Here is a 20745-nt window from a genome sequence, read left to right on the forward strand (position 1 = left end):
CAAAGGGTGTTTTAAAACAGTTCACTCTTCAGATCTTTTCTGGTCATGCTGCTGTAACCTTTGGAAACTTATGAGTGAGGTTGGATACTTCTGGAGAATATAAATTCCGTAAATCAACTCTATAGCAATTCTACATTATGACCTTGAAAATAGATGTCTCCTACTTGTGAAAGAACATTGTAGAGGTTTAAATTTATAGAACTGTAGTTAACCCATGCAGCTGTCATCCTAAAAATTAATTTATATACCCAACAAGCTAGTACTGTAATAGAAAATAGAGATGTGGAGTTATACAGGAGATCACAGATGAGAATCGTGACATTTCCGAGTTATATGATATCATTGAAAACCATTAATGCAAGGACTTTGTTTAGGAGATGAGGAAGCACAATTTCAAAGAAGTTAAGTCACATTGGAAATTAGTGGCAAAGTAGTGGCTAGAACCACTATTTTATTGTTTCAAGTCTAGTGTTCCTTCTTCATGTTTCATTGCTTTTGAAATCCCTAGGAAGTCTTCCTATATCCTCATAACTCTGAATCCAGGGAGACCTCAAAAGGACTCTGACTGCTTTTCTTGGTCCTGGTTACAATTTCCAGTTGGACCTCACATCCCAGGGCTTTTCTCTGATGGAAAAGTTGTCTTATTGGGGCCCAGGAGGGAATCAGGACATCTCACCCCTTCTCCCCTGTAAATTCATCTTTGTACCTGCAGGGAATGAGATCTGTCTTTCTAGATGCTGAAGTACTATTATGCTTTCTGGAGTTCTTCTCTAACTTATTTTCTTTTCTGGATAAATTTTCTGCAACAAGTCCTCCTTCGCATAAGAGTTCTTCAGTCTCTCACCTTACCTTATCTTTGTCTTCCAGACCTTATCTCCTTGTATTTTAAAGACAATGGAAACTGTTGTTTATTGACTCTGCATAAGAAAAGTGGGGACTGATGTGTCTCTTCTGCAAACATATGCCACTGATGCAGCCTGTAATATAGCATGGTTCCCAGGATAACACATTTCCATTTCTGCCACTCTGTGTATTTCCCTTGGGGCCAGCTGGAAAGCTATGCTGTCTTTCGATATAAGATAGACCTGGATTCTATTTCGGGCACATAAAAATAAGAAATACTCTCCTGGGATTTGTTTATGTCATTACTGTGCCAAACTCTAAAAGGGAAATGGTACCTGATATCCATTCCTTACAGATATCAGGGGAATTTATTTTTCAGGGGCAAACACCCTAGCTATGGGAAGTGATTATATCTATTTACCACTGCTGTTAAAAGGACATTTGTCTGGTAGAGTATATGCCAAAACTCTTTTCCAGGCTTCCTGTTTCCTCTCCAGAAATGTTTTAACAGGAAGCAGGGTCTGTGAGTAACAATGCCTCTTGTAGCTGCCATGTATATACTCCTGGTACCTTGGCCCATAGACTAGCCCCATGCCTGATGAGTTTTCATGGCCATTCCATTCTGTGGGGTGATTTGTTCATATAAAATGGAAAATTAAAATGGAACCATTGCTGGATACAACATTGTCCACTTTTTCTATTCTGTCAAAATGCCATGGCTGCTCATTTTTTCATGGCCATGAGTTGAAATAAATTAAACTTCCTAGCGGCAAAACTTCTCTGAGATCAGATTGGAATATATTGATTAGCTCTTTGAGGCCTGATGGATTGGAGGTTCTTGCTTTATAAACACATTTACAAACACGCCTTAAGAAACAGTTGCGTAGCCCTGGGTAGACTGATTGAGTTTATTTAAAACTGCAGGGAAGGGTACACCTGCAACCCCTGATTTTAGCCTATCAGTGTTTTCATCCCAGATCAATGGTGACAAGTGAAGTGTTGCTCCCTTTAGTGACTTCTAAGACCAGCTCAAGGCTGGCTGGCCCAGTGATACATCAAAGTCTCAGGAACATCTTAGCTTGTCACAGAATGTTAGAATATTCGAGCTGGGAGGGGCTTAAGACATCATCGTCAGCCTATGAGTCAAATCCTCTAACCGTTTATTCAGTTTACACCATGGGTGTCTTTAGAGATGGTTTTAGAGTTAGAAAGGAATTTTAGTCATTTTCTATTCCAAGGCTTAAAAATTCAAATAAGTACGGTTCACTGGGTATATAACATTAAGTGAGTGAAGTGGGTCTAGTAGGCAGTATTGTGAGTGAAGGATGTGGGCTTTGTTCTTGATGGGGCAACAGTTTCTCTACTCTAGATGATTGTTTTCATGGAAGAATGTGGGTCCAGTATTGCCAAATAGACTGAATTTTCAAAAGAATCCAGAAACATGGATATGATAGGACTAATTCCTCATATTAAAAAAAAACCTTAAAAAACAAATGAAATGAAAAACCTCTGCAGGCAAAAAAAAAGCAAAACAAAAACTCACAATTGCAGACTGAATCTTAGCCACCAGAATGGTCTCTCATTTACTCATGATCTCATGCTGGTGAGAAAATGAGATTCAGAAAGCTGAATGCCATGAGTGATTGGCATCAAGGACACAGGAACACAAATTTCCACATTTCCAGTATGCTAATGCATGTGCCACCTTGACATGGAGAACATGCCGTAATTATAAACCTGTAGTACACTCTAGGTCCTGAGATGGAATTGTAGAATCTCAAGACTAGAGCATAATGTAACCCAACACCAAACTTAACTTTCCAGAGGTGAGAGCCCAGTCCCTGAATTGGCTTTTCTAAAATCACAATGAGAGTGAAGAGAGCAGAAACTGGTCTGATACTACTTCTACTACATGCCTTTCTAAGAAACTGGGTCGTATGATTTGTTGAGACTTTCCAGACCCTGTATAAAGCTGTGGTATTTAGAATAATTTCAAAAGCCTGAAAGTCTTTAGATATTGAGCAAGATATTTTCAAGTTAGTTCTACTTAAGAAGTCATGGAAGTTTAACAGAAAGACTTTTTATTGCAATTAATAAAACAAATCAAGTGATACACCTTGGCTCCAGTTACACTTTTTATTGATACATTGCCCTTTAACCAGATAGCTGGAATAGGCAGTTGTTGACAGTGATTCAGTATCTCAACAATATCTTGTTCTTTCCCTCATGGTCACTGATGGGCAGGCATTATAGCTCCAGGTATCAAGGAGACATTTGATTGGTAAAGGGTGGTGCCTTTCTAGCTATTCCTTTTCTTTTTGTGAGGACGGTAAAAGCTTTCTAAGGAACCCTAATAACAGATGTTAACTTATATCTCTTTGGCCTTAACTGTACAAATGACCACCTTTGGTTGCAGAGGAGGCTGGAGAAGACTATTTGCCTCTGTTAGAGGCTGGAAGTTGGCATGAGGCTTGAGAATAGGTGTGAGGTAAACAGCCGTATCTTCCACAGGAGGGAACCCCAAAAATTCAAGAAAGTTTACAATCGGGTTTGAAATAAGAAAGGTTTGGAGATTCTCTCTGCATTATGACCTGAATGTTCCTGTAAGAATTCTAACTACTAAAGGTTGATCCTTTGGACTGTGTACTCTCATGCTATCATATAACTACTTGCTAGATCATCTTTGGCTCTGCGCTACTGAGCTGCTTCCACACTTCACCGAAATGTATCCCTTCTAACGTCTTGGAAATGGTTATTGGATTCACAGAAGAGAGAGTTATGAAGCACAATGGGAACACTGGGGGAAAGGAGCTGTGATTCTGCTCAGATCCTGTTAGAGAAGAAAACATGCTGGATATCAAAGGGAAATTTATGTAATGTATTCCAGCATTGTTTGAGGTAGAGCATCGTGTTTTATGCAGTCAGAGGCAGTCGGGGCATGCAGTGAGCGAACTCCGCTACATGCGCTGAAACAAACGATAAAGCAGTGAATGGGCAATGGGCATATAATTAACTCTGATTTTTATGGGAACTGTTCACAGTCCCCATTCTATTCCAAAACTTCCTAGTCTCTGTCAGAAAGAGAGTCTTTGAAAAAGCCTGTAAGATTTTTTTTCTATTGTTTACTTGGATTCTAAGTGACTAAGTACCTAGCTCCTTTAAGAATCAAGGGTGTGTGATTTAAGCAAACGGGGTAACCTTGGATCAATGAATGGAAAAAGATGCGAGAGAGATAGAGTGGTATTATGTTCATCTCCTTTAGAAGGAATTTCAGAGAGGTTTAGAGGACCAGGATTTCCAGCTGAAAGTAGGTGGGATTGAATTGGACAAACTAAAAGCAGGTAGGGAAATGTAATTCTTCGAAGGCTCAAGGAAGTTATAAATAGGTATTAATACCTGCAGCTGCAAGAGGGCGCTCTAATCTCAGGGGAGCTAGCAGAGATGAGGATTTCTTCTGAGAGTCTTCCCAGAAGGTGGTAAACATGCTGCTGGACTGAAACAAGGTTTCAGAATTTTGATCTTTCCTTGTTTATATGTTGCTCTCCTTCACACCAGTGTAGTTTGTGTGAATTTCAGGTGATGCACTTGGTTTTCAGTCCGATTTTAAGAGGATGCATCAGGACATCAGAAGCGTGTATGGAGGTAGACATAATCAAATAATAAGATGAATTAAAACCTATATACAACACATGTATCATTACTTTACAAGCGTGATGATAGCGACTTGCCCTTATGTGAATGTGCATCTCTAATCTTTGGGCTATAGCTAGTCCACCCATAACTTGCATCAGTTAAAAATAAAGATGCCCTGATCCAACCTGGGTCTTAATGAAGAGTATTGTATTGCATCACTGATCAGAAATGCCTGAGAAAATAATAATAGCTTTTAATGTATATATGGGACAACATAGATCAATTTAAAAACTGAATTAACTAATAATAAAAATAAAATCTTGTGTATTATACTCATTAAGTATTATCACAAAGGGAAATAAATGCGAAAGAAATGTATCTAACAGTAAGAGTAGTTTACTATGTCCTTAACACTTTTCTAGGTAGATAAATGTATAACATTTAATCCTCACAACAACTCTATAGGGTGGATAATATTACTGTTTATATATTACAGATGAGGCATGTGAGATGCCGAGATTATGTATCTTGTACAAGTTCACATAAAGTATAAATTCTAGAGTTGGGTTTAAATCCAAGCTTTGTGGCTCCAGACCTTATGCCACTATGCTCTGCCATAACCAACAAGGATTTCAGAACATTGTATCAGCATAATCCAAAAGACAAATGTGAGTGGCTTTAAAGGAATTAAAATTTCTTATGTGTAGGTTTCAAATTGTTTTGCTTCTTCTAAACTCACCTCTGCCTACCGATGAATACAAGTAAGAACACATGGCACCCACAAGCCTCTTGAAGTAGTTTTCAAGTAGTGTTAATAATAGCTACAATTAATTGTCTAGCATGCAGTCTGTACTAAACTTCTTTATCATATTTTATTTAATCCTCAGTATATATCACCTAATATTTAACTGCATGATGCACATGAGAAGAAAAAGGGACAGATAAACTACTCACCCAGAGTCATGTGGCTTATAATTGGTGGACAAGGAATTCAACTGTCTTAACCACAGTCAATGTACTAAACAGTGCATTGTTAGATTTCAGAGTCCCTTTGTAAAATAAATATAGTAATTCATTTAACAGAAAAAAGGCCATGAGACATTAGGTGAAAGAAAGAGGAAAAATAAATATTAGAGAAGCCTATAAATCCATTAAGCTAATAGAAAAGATTTTGTATTTAACTTTACTATGCTTTCCTCCCTTTTCTACAAGGGGAGGGGCATCCCCAAATTTATAAATACATTTCATATTAATTTAAAATATAACGGTGGGTGCTTTCATTGGACTTCTTTAAGAAATATGTTTTTGGACCCTCATCTCATGACCCCTTCTTAGCTTCTACCCAAGGGAGGAAGTGTTACTAAGCTTATTAAAGTGTCTGAGAATTTGAATGACCAACAGTTAATAGTGGATGCTATACTGAACCTATTCAAGTTCACATTCTTTTGTTGTTTTGTTTTTTCAGTCCAGAGCAGAGCCTTCCTCTTTGGACCTGGCTTGGGTAGGTTTGCTCTTGCCTGTCTGCAGCTGGGTTAGGAAGTTAGACAAGCATTAGCTCTGATAGAACTTAGATTCTTACAATCAATACGGAGGATGCATAAAGCCTCACTCAGATCTTAAGCCTGGGCTGCATATCCCAAGGCATCTTTACCAGAGAACTCTTCAGCAAAGGTGGAGAGTGTTTATTCAGCTATTAACAAACAAGGCATTTCCACCATCCTTCTGCTTGTTTCTTGTATATAGTTCTCAGTTCAGAAACCCACTGAGAGGAGTTCCTCTCATAATGATACCAAATTTCCAACAACTTCAACAGTGAGTATTAAGAAAGGGTTTTATTCCATTGTCCATACATGCAATGAGTCTATCAATAGTGTTTAATTTTGCATCACAGGGTCTTGTTGTAAAAGCTTCTAGGGAGAAAGTTAGGGTATGTATGACAATGGAAACTTTCTCTATACTTGCAACCTCCAAACTTGTTAAGGTGGAGTACCTTGAAGGAATAGAAATCTTTTAATTTCAGTTAAAGTAAAGAACCTTTACAGAAGGAGATGAATCATCCCATTAGGGAATGAATCTACATGTTGCAATAAATAAATGAATCAAATCAACACGTATACCTTAAACTTACACAATATTATATGTCAGTAAAGAGGGGGAAAAACCCTCATCACCAAACTCCCAACCATCAAAAAAAAAAGGAAGAAAAGAAAAAAAAATTCTAGAAGCCTGAAACAGAGTTGCAGACCAAGAGAGGTAGCTGAGTCATGGATGTCAGGAACCTTGCTCTGCTGTGTTAATGATCTCAAAATATAGGATGAATATCTGCCCTAGAGGAGCATCTGAGCAGATGCAGCAATGTATTCTGGGGTAAATGGTAACTAGGAGTTCCCTTTGTGGGGACAAGTAGACTCACCAACGCCTGTCAAAAAGCCAAAAGAAGTGACTTTTCCCCCCCTTTCTCTTGCTAACTTCCATATGTCAATTCCCTCGATTTCTTCCAATTTTTGCAAACCAGGTAGTTTGCCAGGTGCTTAAAGCCTTCCTGACCAAATATTACTTCTCCTTTCATCTGCCTGAAAATAGTCTCAGACATCTCCATATTTCACACTTCACTGAAGAAATGTTTGTGGCCCTTCTTAAAATGCAAACAGACTCCCAAGTGAAAAACTTATAAAACCATCATTATTCATTCACACCTTGGTGTGAATTAGCTCATCAGAGCCATTACCTAGCAACACTAGGATAGCCTGGTGATTTATGATCTGAGATGAAGGAGAACTTTGTATTGATTAATAATAATGGCCTGGAGAATAGAAGAATGTTGAGAAGGGCATTGGACCCCTCAGAGAGCAAGGACAAAGCAAAGGAAGGATTTCACAATAGTAGCTAAGAACAAGGACTCTGAAGCCACTCTATCTGTCTATGCATTTTGGTTTCACTGTTTATCTTATGTGACCACTCTGTGCAGTGAAGTTTTTGTTGTTGCTGTTGTAATGGTCATTTAACATTGTTATTTTAATTTTATGTAGCAATTTCCAAAATAAAATTCAACTCACATAATTCAAGAAAGGGAAGTAAGTTTTTTGAATAGAGATTTTTCAGATGGCCAGGCCCTAGTACAGCAGTGTCAAGGAAAGATGGTCAGAGTTAGATTCAGTAACTTTACTCAAGACAACCAAAGCTTTGAATTTCAGTGTCTTCATCTGTAATTTAGGATTAGTGATTCCTACTCCAAAAGTTTAGAAAGAGAATGTTGCCTTCCATTCCAGTAGACAACAAATGTTGCCCTTCATCAAGCCATCAGCCACGGTGGCACCCTGAAGTTACACCCTGAGAGGAATTTCAGTTGGAGATAAACAGGAAACATTCTGTGCTCTGGAAACAGGACCTAGATAGTTACAGTGCATACCTAAGGAATAACTTCAGTGAGCCCAGACTCTTGCATCTTCCTATACATAGTAAAACACTAAAATCATTAACTTGAAATGTCTTTTTGTGTATGTGTGGTTAGCAGTTATCTTTTGATGTTCAACTACATTTTTTTAGCAAAAATTCCTAAATATCCTGACTCCTCCCTTACTTTTTTGGAGCAGTTCCTCAGAGGTATCTGGGAGGCTGTCTTCCAGGGTACAGTCCTCAGTAAGGTCCCCAAATAAAACTTAACACCCAATTTTTAGGTAGTGTGTTTTTTTTCAGTCGACGAAAGCAGGGTTGTGAAGATTTTATGTATTAGTTTATGTGGACATTTGTATGAAACTGAAAAGACTATTTGTTTGAAACTGTGTGATCTTTGATAAGTTTATAGAAAAAAAACCAACATTCAAATAAAATCTGTTGAAATGTATGCATGTTTTTGAGGCTTAGTTGTTAATCAGATATGAGTAAAATTATACAAACAGAAATATTTTACAATTCTCCCTTATCCTCATCCCAAATCATTTTTAATAAGTTGACAGGTATCATGAGATGGAATAGCTTTAAGGCCTATATATATGCTTTTCCTTTTGTTCCTCCTGTTGATCCAGCTAATTGTTTAGGATGAATGTGCTAGCCTTACATTTTTTGTGTTTGTGACGTTCATGTCAGACACTACAATTCCCTCTGACCTATAAAAATTAAAAGATTTTGAATTCTCAAGTTTTGATTCCAGGAAGTCTGAGATTGTTGCAAAGAGTCCCAAGTCAAGTCGTAGCTTCCTCTGGAGGTTTTAAAGCATATGATACTCCAGAAGCAACAGAGGTAAAAAACAAAACAAAACAAAACAAAAAAACGAGCAAACAAAACAACTTTCCTCCTATTAACTCTGGAAATTTAAAGGACTCTGTGATTTATATGGCCCTGGCTCAAAATGCAAACCTTTGAGATGTAGTACTTGAGAAGTCAAATCACTGCCTTCTATAGAGGACATTAACTTCAGGAGAATAATACCACTCAGTTAATACAGTCTGCTTTTCTTTGGCTTTTTCAAGGTTATCTTAAGGTTCTCCAGAGACTCTAGGACAGAGATTTTAAACAAGGAGTCCATTAATCCTATGGGGAAAAATTACATTTATTTTTACTATCCTGTAATTGAAATTTAACATTACTTTCATTTATTAAATAGAAAATGTAGAAAACAAGCTACATTAATAATAGCGGTAATTGTGCATTAACAGTATCTTTACATTGATAGAATCACAGATATTTCCATGTCATATTCCAGTTGTTGCAGATATTTTGAAATATTATTTGCACTTACGAGTACTTGACAATTATAGTAGTTATTAGTTCCATTCTAGATCTTTTATTTCATACATTAATAAAGAGCAATATATTACTGTTATCACAAACTAATTTTTAAATATTTAGATAACTCTGGTTCAATATAATTAACTCCCTTTGCAATTCTATGTTTTTATGGATTTAAAAACATTATTATGAAAAGGGGCCCATGGGCTTTACCAAATGGCCAAGGGTGTCCATGGAATTAATAGAAAAAAAAAAGTTAAAAACTCATACCCAGGAGGAAAGAGTCCTGGACTGCAAAATACTTTCTATAAACCTTTTATAATACATATTAACATAATACAATTGTTATATAACTGAATGTATTAGGATCACAAAATAAAGCCAAAGTAACAAGGAAGGCAAATTGTCCCTGTATTATGTCCACATAGGTGATCAAAGTGTAACCAGTGGCCCAGGAATATGTCTCTGGAGTTATCAGGAACTATGAAAGGTGTGAGATTTAACCCTACTTGCAAGCTCACAAGTTAGCCTGACACAATTCCATGGATGATAACAGAAAACGTGAAACTCCTGGGTCAGAGATAAAGGATTTTGTTATTCACTGCACAGCAAGCGTTATGAGCTTTAGTTTCCATTGACATCAGTTCCTCTTGGCATTTCAGTCTCACAAGACTGATGAGAGCAGCCCAGTCAGATGCTTTATCCATAGTGGGTCTGAATCATCATAGCTAAGGAATCCCAAGTTTAGGAAGCCCTAATAGTTATAAACGGCTGCAAGCAAACCTACCCAGTCTTTACTCTAACTGGAGTAAAACAAACAAAACTGCCCTCTGTCCCAGAAGGAGACATTATCTCTATTTGTTAATTAATAAAACAGCTCTGAAAAGGTATTCTGGGGAACCCTCATACACTGTTAGTGGGAATGTAAATTGATACAGCCACTATGTAGAACAGTATGGAGGTTCCTTCAAAAACTAAAAATAGAACTACCATAGACCCAGCAATCCAACTACTGGGCATATACCCTGAGAAAACCATAATTCAAAAAGAGTCATGTACCACAATGTTCATTGCAGCTCTATTTACATTAGCCAGGACATGGAAGCAACCTAAGTGGCCATCGACAGATGAATGGATAAAGAAGATGTGGCACATATATACAATGGAATATTACTCAGCCATAAAAAGGAATGAAATTGAGTTATTTGTAGTGAGGTAGATGGACCTAGAGACTGTCATACAGAGTGAAGTAAGTCAGAAAGAGAAAAATACCGTATACTAACACATATATATGGAATCTAAAATAATAATAATAATAATGAAGAACCTAGGGGCAAGACAGGAATAAGGATGCAGACCTACTAGAAAATGGCCTTGAGGACATGGGGAGGGGGAAGGGTAAGCTGGGACAAAGTTAGAGAGTGGTAGTGTGTATATGGACTTATATACCCTACCAAATGTAAAATAGATAGCTAGTGGGAAGCAGTCGCATAGCACAGCTCGGTGCTTTGTGACCATCTAGAAGGGTGGGATAGGGAGGGTGGAAGGGAGGGAGATGCAAGAGGGAAGAGATATGGGGATATATGTATATGTATAACTGATAACACTTCGTCATAAAGCAGAAACTAACACACCATTGCAAAGCAATTATACTCCAATAAAAACGTTAAAAAAATAATAAAATTGCTTTGGCTGAGAAGAGTACCCTGATAGATTAACCATGTTTCAGGGAATGACAGTTGTTGTGCTGCATACTTGCTGAACCTGCTCTGGATTTTCTAATCAAATAGTAACTCTCATGACAGAACCCACCCATTCCAAAGAGACCTGACTAGGATTAAGGATACATGGTCCTGCAACACATCTGTACTGATTAACTCATTTATTCTTCCATAAAATCCTTCATTTATTGCTTCAATAAAAAGTTATCAAACACACACACACACACACAAAGAAGATATTCTGGACCAAAAGCTGTCAGTTTCTCTGCTCACAAGATATGCAGAAACATGAACTCCATGGATGACTGTCTCCCAAGAGAAACTTAGGCCACCAAAGGTGACATTTTCTCAGTGATGAATAATGTATATCATACCACCTTATGTCATGAGTTAAGTATATTTAATAAGTTAAATATATATATTTAATAAGTTATATATACATATTCCTCTAGTGATTTTTATTTTTTTATTTTTCTTTAATTTCTTTTTCATTTATTTATTTTTGGTTGTGTTGGGTCTTCGTTGCTGTGCACAGGCTTTCTCTCATTGTGGCGAGCAGAGGAAGCTCTTCGTTGTAGTGTACAGGCTTCTCATTGTGGCTTCTGGAGCACTGGCTCTAGGTGCGCGGGCTTCAGTACTTGTGGCGCGTGGGCTCAGTAGTTGTGGCTCACGGGCTCTAGAGCACAGGCCCAGTAGTTGTGCTGCACGGGCTTAGTTGCTCCGTGGCATGTGGGATCTTCCCAGACCAGGGCTCGAACCTGTGTCACCTGCATTGGCAGGCAGACTCTTAGCCACTGTGCCAACAGGGAAGCCCCCCTCTAGTGATTTTTATACATGACAAAAGAATCACTGCTCATGAAAAATACTCAAAAAAATAAAACACTCTGTGAGGTATCACTGTCTGAGTAAGACTATTTAGTCCTCATAGTGTTGAATGCTCTCCTTTGGAGTTCTCGTCATCAGAAAAATGAAGGCAGCCATAACTGGGAGACCCTAGTAAAGTCTGCCACTACTGGAAGCAGTGAAATCTAAGGACCGAAATGTACAGAGTATGCTGTCTGAGCAGAAAAATGTTCAAATTAGAAGTTAATAACAAAATTCATAAATCATAGGTATCTGGAAATTAAGGAATGAAGATTGGAATAATTCAAATATCAATAAAGAAATCACAGTTGAATAAAAGCTTTCAAACTGAATGGGCAGTGAAAACATGTCAAAGCTAACAGCTAAAGTAGTGCAATACAGCAAAGATAATTAACAACTTTATACGCCAAAGGAGGTAAACTCACCATACAATTTTAGGAAAGAAAAGCCTGACACAGACAATAAAATACTGTATTTTAAAGAGTATTTTAAAAACAGGCAAAACTAATCTATGGTGATACAAACCAAGACAGCAGTTATCCTGGTGGGGATGTTGACCAGGAAGAACCACAAAGTAATATTTTATGTCTTAATCTGACTGGCAGTTTTGTAAATGTGCGTGTGAAAATTTATCAAACTACCTATCTATAATTTGCATAGTTTTCTGTATGTATGCTTACATCAATACAAAAATTTACTTAAAGTATTTGAGTAGTAACATGTAAAACATTTATGAAAAACAAAAAGTGTGATAGAGAGTAGTAATAGTGCAGGCACCAGCTAGAAGAATGTGTCAACTACTGTCATATGTCCTTGACCCCTGTTTCTCTACAGCTTAATAAAAACAAGAATAACCAACTGTAAGTTTTGGCTTAGGATCCTAATAGGGCTACTGGGATCCTGTTGAATCTTACCTCAACCCTCAGTTTATCTATATCATTTTTTAATATTTAAAACTAAAAAAATTGCTTAACACAGCGGATGAACTTAATATTTATTGGAACTATGGGCAATGTGCAAACTCAGGTTCTAATGCATAATTAGACAGGTGTAGGTATCACTTTATTTTTCCAAGTTCGCTCAACCTTGTTTCAATCTTAATCTGTATGTTGTGTGTCCTTATCTTCTTCTCCTTCTATGGCTTGTTAAAATACCTGAACTCAAAAAGTATAAGTGACTAGAACATTCTAGACCAGTTTGGTGGTGGGGCCTTGGAGACACATCTCCAAGATCTATAATTAACATTTTATTACTCATCAATCAGATTTCAGTTTTAAAGTCATTGTTCTCTAGGAAATTTTCCTTTCTAGGTTAGGTCCTCTATCTTATACTCAAAAAAACCTGTACTTCTACATAGCACTCACTACCACTGTTATTATATATTAATTGTGCATTTGTTTATTATTATCTCTATTTCCTGCCAGACTAGCTCAATAAAGTCAGGACCCTTTGCTTTGTTTATTGTTGAATTCTTAGTACCTGGACCAGTGCATGACATTTATTGAAAAAAGTTATTCCATTAATGTGTGAGTGAATAAATGAATGGACTTAACCTGGCTCATGGATTTCTGGATGTCTTCCTTTACCTGCCCATTTGGAGACTTAACTCTTGACATTTCCAGAAATTGAAATGGGTGTTTGGGCCCCTTTACTCCCAATGTATTGACCCATTTAGATACATTTTCCCAATTCAAACACTGAAGGCAAATCTGTTTTCCAACGATTGACCCACTATCCATATGTTAGTAGCATCCTTAACTTCTAAGGCAGATTGTTTCAAACTCTATGCTAGTGGCATTTTATACCAGATAATTCTTGGTTATAGGTAGCTTGTCATAAGCTCTGTAGAATGTTTGGCAGCATCCCTGCCCTTATCCTCTCTCTAGTTGTGCCCACACAGAATGTCTCCAATATTGCCAAAAGTTCCATGGGGGTCAAAATTAGCCCTGGTTGAGAATCGCTGCTGGAAGGGAGGTTCCAGCTTTAAACAATGACATAAAAATAAACTTTCCTTTTTTTTTTGAAGCTTATTTTATTTTTTATATAGCAGGTTCTTATTAGTTATCTATTTTATACATATTAGTGTATATATGTCAATCCCAGTCTCCCAATTCATCCCACCAACACCATCTCCCACCCCCTGCTTTCCCGCCTTGGGGTTAATACGTTTGTTCTCTACATCTGTGTCTATTTCTGCCTTGTAAACCGGTTCATCTGAGTAATATTCCATTGTATATATGTACCACATCTTCTTTATCCATTCATCTGTGGATGGGCATTTAGGTTGCTTCCATGTCCTGGCTATTGCAAATAGTGCTGCAATGAACATTGGGGTGCATGTGTCTTTTTGAATTATGGTTTTCTCTGGGTATATGCCCAGTAGTGGGATTGCTGAGTCATATGGTAATTCTATTTTTAGTTTTTTAAGGAACCTCCATACTGTTCTCCATAGTGGCTGTGTCAAATTACATTCCCACCAACAGTGCAAGAGGGTTCCCTTTTCTCCACACCCTCTCCAGCATTTGTTGTTTGTAGGTGTTCTGATGATGCCCATTCTCACTGGTGTGAGGTGATACCTCATTGTAGTTTTGATTTGCAGTGGTAAATGGGAGTGTTTCCTTAATCCTCTTCCTGATCTTTCATTGTTAGTGTATAGGAGTGCAAGAGATTTCTGTGCATTAGTTTTGTGTCCTGCAACTTTACTAAATTCATTGATTAACTCTAGTAGTTTTCTGGTGGCATCTTTAGGATTCTCTGTGTATAGTGTCATGTCATCTGCAGGCAGTGACAGTTTTACTTCTTCTTTTCCAATCTGTATTCCTTTTATTTCTTCTTCTTCTCTGATTGCTGTGGCTAGGACTTCCAAAACTATGTTGAATAATGGTGGCGAGAGTGGACATCCTTGTCTTCTTCCTGATATTAGAGGAAATGTTTTCAGTTTTTCACCATTAAGAATGAATGTTTGCTGTGGGTTTGTCGTATATGACCTTTACTGTGTTGAGATAGATTCCCTCTATGCCCACTTTCTGGAGAGTTTTTATCATAAATGGGTGTTAAATTCTGTTGAAAGCTTTTTCTGCATCTATTGAGATGATCATATGGTTTTTATTCTTCAATTTGTTAATATGGTGTATCACATTGATTGATTTGCGTATATTGAAGAATCCTTGCATCCCTGGGATACATCCCACTTGATCATGGTGTATGATCCTTTTAGTGTGTTGTTGGATTCTGTTTGCTAGTATTTTGTTGAGGATTTTTGCATCTATATTCACCAGTGATATTGGTCTGTAATTTTCTATTTTTTGTAGTATCTTTGTTTGGTTTTGGTATCAGGGTGATAGTGACCTTGTAGACTTAGTTTGGGAGTGTTCCTTCCTCTGCAATTTTTTGGAACAGTTTGAGAAGGATAGGTGTTAGCTCTTCTCTAAATGTTTGGTAGAATTTGCCTATGAAGCCATGTGGTCCTGGACTTTGTTGGAAGATTTTTAATCACAGTTTCAATTTCATTACTTGTGATTGGTCTGTTCATGTTTTCTATTTCTTCCTGGTTCAGTCTTGGAAGGTTATACCTTTCTAAGAATTTGTCCATTTCTTCCAGATTGTCCATTTTATTGGCATAGAGTTCCTTGTAGTACTGTCTTAGGATGCTTTGTACTTCTGTAGGGTCCATTGTAACTTCTCCTTTTTCATTTATAATTTTATTGATTTGAGTCCTCTCCCTCTTTTTCTTGATGAGTCTGGCTAAAGGTTTATCATTCTTGTTTATCTGCTTAAACAACCAACATTTAGTTTTATTGATCTTTGCGCTTATTTCCTTCATTTCTTTTTCATTGATTTTTGCTCTGATCTGTATGATTTCTTTCCTTCTACTAACTTTGGGTTTTGTTTCTTCTTTATTTGCGATGTTTCTTGTTTCTTGAGGTAGGATTGTATTGCTATAAACTTCCCTCTTAGAACTGCTTTGCTGCATCCCATAGGTTGTGGATCGTTGTGTTTTCTTTGTCATATGTCTAGGTATTTTTTGATTTCCTCTTTGATTTCTTCATTGATCTCTTGGTTATTTAGCAACGTATTGTTTAGCCTCCATGTGTTTGTGTTTTTTACGTTTTTTTCCCTGTAATTTATTTCTATTCTCATAGCATTGTGTCAGAAAAGATACTTAATATGTTTTCAATTTTCTTAAATTTACCAAGGATCGATTTGTGACCCAAGATGTGATCTATCCTGGAGAATGTTCCACGTGCACTTGAGAAGAAAGTGTAGTCCGCTGTTTTCGGATGGAATATCAATTAAATCAATACCAATTAAATCAATCTGGTCTATTGTGTTATTTAAAGCTTCTGTTTCCTTATTAATTTTCTGTCTGGATGATCTGTACATTGGTGTAAGTGAGATGTTAAAGTTCCCCACTATGATTGTGTTACTGTCGATTTCCTCTTTTATATCTTTTAGCATTTGCCTTATGTACTGAGGTGCTCCTATGTTGGGTGCATATATATTTATAATTGTTATATCTTCTTCTTGGATTGATCCCTTGATCATTATGTAGTGTCCTTCCTTGTCTCTTGTAACATCCTTTATTTTAAAGTCTATTTTATCTGATACGATTATTGCTCCTCCAGCTTTCTTTTGATTTTCATTTGCATGGAATATCTTTTTCCATCCCCTCACTTTCAGTCTGTATGTGTCCCTAGGTCTGAAGTGGGTCTCTTGTAGACAGCATATATATGGGTCTTGTTTTTGTAACCATTCAGCGAGCCTGTGTCTTTTGGTTGGAGCATTTAATCCATTCACATTTAAGGTAATTATTGATATGTATGTTCCTACCATTTTTGTAATTGTTTGGGTTTGTTTTTGTAGTTCCTTTTCTTCTCTTGTGTTTCCCACTTAGAGAAGTTCCTTTAGCATTTGTTGTAGAGCTGGTTTGGTGGTGCTGAATTCTCTTAGCTTTTGCTTGTCAGTAAAGCTTCTGATTTCTCCATCGAATCTGAATGAGATCTTTGCCAGGTAGAGTAATCTTGGTTGTAGGTTTATCCCTTTTATCACTTTAAATGTATTATGGCACTTCCTTCTGGCTTGCAGAGTTTCTGCTGAGAAATCAGTTGTTAACCTTATGCGAGTTCCCTTGTATGTTATTTGTCATTTTTCCCTAGTTGCTTTTAATAATTTTTCTTTGTCTTTATTTTTTGACATTTTGATTACTATATGCCTTGGTGTGTTTCTCCTGGGTTTATCCTGCCAGGGCCTCTCTCCGTTTCCTGGACTTGGGTGGCTATTTTCTGTCCCATGTTAGGGAAGTTTTCGACTATAATCTCTTCAAATATTTTCTCTGGTCCTTTCTCTCTCTCTTCTCCTTCTGGGACCCCTATAATGTGGAATGTTGGTGCATTGAATGTTGTCCAGAGGTCTCTTAGGCTGTCTTTATTTCTTTTCAATCTTTTTTCTTTATTCTGTTCCGTGGCAGTGAATTCCACCATTCTGTCTTCCAGGTCACTTATCCATTCTTTTGCCTCAGTTATTCTGCTATTGATTCCTTCTAGTGTATTTTTCATTACAGTTACTGTATTGTTCATCTCTGTTTGTTTCTTCTTTAATTCTTCTAGGTCTTTGTTATACATTTCTTGCATCTTCTCCATCTTTGCCTCCATTCTTTTTCCGAGGTCCTGGATCATCTTCACTATCATTCTTCTGAATTCTTTTTCTGGAAGGTTGCCTATCTCCACTTCATTTAGTTGTTTTTCTGGGGCTTTATCTTGTTCTTTCATCTGACACATAGTCCTCTGCCTTTTCATCTTGTCTGTCTTTCTGTGAATGTGGTTTTTGTTCCACAGGCTACAGGATTGTAGTTCTTCTTGTTTCTGCTGTCTGCCCTCTGGTGGATGGGGCTATCTAAGAGGCTTGTGCAAGCTTTCTGATGGGGAGGACTGGTAGTGGGTAGAGCTGGCTTTTGCTCTGGTGGGCAGAGCTCAGTAAAACTTTAATCCACTTGTCTGCTGATGGGTGGGGCTGAATTCCCTCCCTGTTGGTTATTTGGCCTGAGGTGACCCAGCACTGGAACCTATAGGCCCTTTCGTGGGTCTAATGGCTGACTCCAGGAGTGCTCGTGTCAAGGAGTACTTCCCAGAACTTCTGCTGCCAGTGTCCTTGTCCCTGTGGTGAGTCCCAGCCGCCCTCCGCCTCTGCAGGAATCCTCCAACACTTGTAGGTAGGTCTGGTTCATTCTCCTATGGGGTCACTTCCCCTGGGTCCTGATGCGCACACTGCTTTGTGTGTGCCCTCCAGGAGTGGAGTCTCTGTTTCCCGCAGTCCTGTCGAAGTCCTGCAGTCAAATCCCACTAACTTTCAAAGTCTGATTCTCTGGGACTTCCTCCTCCCATTGCAGGACCCCCAGGTTGGGAAGCCCAACATGGGGTTCAGAACCTTCACTCCAGTGGGTGGACTCCTGTGGTCTAAGTGTTCTCCAGGTTGTGAGTCACCCACCCAGCAGCTATAGGATTTGATTTTACTGTGATTGCGCCCCTCCTGCCATCTCACTGCAGCTTCTCCTTTGTCTTTGGATGTGGACTATCTTTTTTCGTGAGTTCCAGTGTCTTCCTGTTAATGATTGTTCAGCAATTAGTTGTGATTTTGGCGCTCTCACAAGAGGGAGTGAGTGCACGTCCTTCTGCTCTGCCATCTTGAACCAATCTCTCATAAAAATAAACTTTCACCATAATCCTCAAACCCTTTCTCTATCTATGGGGATGGAGCTGAGAGCTGCTGGTCAGGTGACATTGTTTCCTCTGGGTTAGATTTCTCCGCCTGGCTAAGGCCCCTCATCTCTGGCCTTGTAAGGTTTTAATTGGGAAGAAACTGCCTTTTGAGGGCGTGGTGTATGCTCCAGAGAGTTTGGAAGTGGTGGGTATTATGCACAGTGTTCTATTTTCCTGAAGTGCCTGTATTAAAAGAAAGTCTAAATACTAGGATAATCCTTTCTCCAGCCCCCACATTGACACTTTGATACATCCCTTAAAAGGCTCAACAATCTCCCCAGGCTAGTAAGCTGTAAGAAGTAGGAAAATAACCAAGAGATTAAGTCTTTTCTTTTACTTTATTTTTGACCCAAACTGCCTCTGTGTGAGTGTGAATACCTATACACTACAAAAGCAAATAACATTAGAAGACTAAAAGAAAACTTCCATTTTCAGAAATTATCACAATGTAAAAAAGCTTGAATTGCCATGGAAACAGCCTAGTCACATCCTATTGAATGGTTATTTTTCCAAAGGAGTCCTTGAGACATCTTTTTTTCCTTTGAAATTGGGTGGAGGTGAGTCATGTGTGTGAGAACTGGGGGATGTGGGATTTTCCATCATTGCCATTCAGGGAGCTGGCATTCCCTGAGAGGGATGTGTTCAGCTGCTTCTTCCAGAAGAACCTTTTACCCCAGAATAATTTGAATAGGCATTTTACAGGGGAGAATGGCAAAAGGTAGAAGAGTGAAGAATGTTTTTTAAAGTGAAGGTATTTCTTTTAATGTACGTCATTGCAATCATTGTGCGTGAGTAACAGAGGAAATCAGAGAATCTAAAGACCTGAGACTATATCCAGTCTGAGCTGTTTTTTTTTAATTTAGGCCCATACATCCATGCACTATGAGTCTGGTGGCCACTTCCACGGCCTCACCTGAGTCTAAGTCTATATCAGCTCCATTTGGATCACAGCAATGAGCCTCTCAACTTAGATTTCCTGCATCCGGACTCATCACATTTCAATTCTTTCTCTAATGAGGCCAGAATGTTCTTTTAAACATGTAACTCTGATCACATCTCTGCCCAGGTTAAGGTCATTCATAGACTGCCCCCTGTTCTCAGGATAAAGTCCACATGTCCTGATCCAGCACACAACCTGTTCAGCTTCAGCCTCATCTCTGCTCTCTAATTTGCAGCAGGACCAAACTTCCTTCCTTTTGCTAGAATCATCATTCTCTCTCACTTTTTGCTCTGTATTCATTCCAGTATGCTCTCATACTGAAAAGACCGTATGCATTTCTCAGCCTTCTCCCCTAAACCCCTTGTCTGGTTAATTCTGATGTTCATCCCGAGCTGTCACCTATTCCAGGAGACACATGCTCTAACCAATCCCACTCCTTTCTAAACTCTCAGCTGTCCATTCACCAGACACAAAATTAAGCTAGGACCTCTCTGTGCTTTCATGATCTCCAGATACTCGTCCTACATAGTATTAAATTTCTATGTTTACTTGTCCATCTTCCCACTGAGAGTTCTTTGAAGGGAAGAGCTATGTTTTACCCACCTCTTTGTCTTCAGTTTCTAGTATCTTGGTATCAAATTGATGCTCAGTAATTATTTATTGAATGGACAAATGAGTAACTTAATGAATAATCATAAACACGAATAAGTGAATGAATGTGTGAATGACTAAGTAAGCTCCAAACATCCTAGTTGACTCCTGGACAAAGTTCTGTTTTCTTTTTCTCACTACTACTGTGGTACTTACATACTCTATTCCTGCATTTAAACATCTCCTGCCACTTACATTATCTTCCTCACTTATTTTCCTTCCTACTACCTCCATCTTTCCCTGCCTTTCATCTTTTCTCCCTTTTTCTTTTCCTCCTTCACTCTTTTCAGTTTTTAAATGAAGAACTACATGTTCAGTGGCATTGAGTGACTTACACATTATCACAAAGCTATTAATTAATTAGTGGAGTCTGTTGCAGAGCAGGGATGTCCTGGGTCCAGTGTGTTGCTCCATCCTGCAAAGATGCCATTTAATTTCCACTCTAATTTGAGTTGTTCTGGAATATACCAATTTTGTCTTCCTCTCTTTTTCAAGCTTTGAATTAAGACATTTTCTGTTTCTGGGTTACAGCATCCTGCTCCTCACTCCATCTTTTTTGCTTTTTCCACACTTCCGTTTTTGATTTGGGATGCTTTTCTCTCTGGATCCT

This window comes from Neophocaena asiaeorientalis, unplaced genomic scaffold, assembly GCF_003031525.2.
Source record: "Neophocaena asiaeorientalis asiaeorientalis breed wild unplaced genomic scaffold, Neophocaena_asiaeorientalis_V1.1 scaffold78, whole genome shotgun sequence".
NCBI classification, from domain to species: Eukaryota; Metazoa; Chordata; class Mammalia; order Artiodactyla; family Phocoenidae; genus Neophocaena; species Neophocaena asiaeorientalis.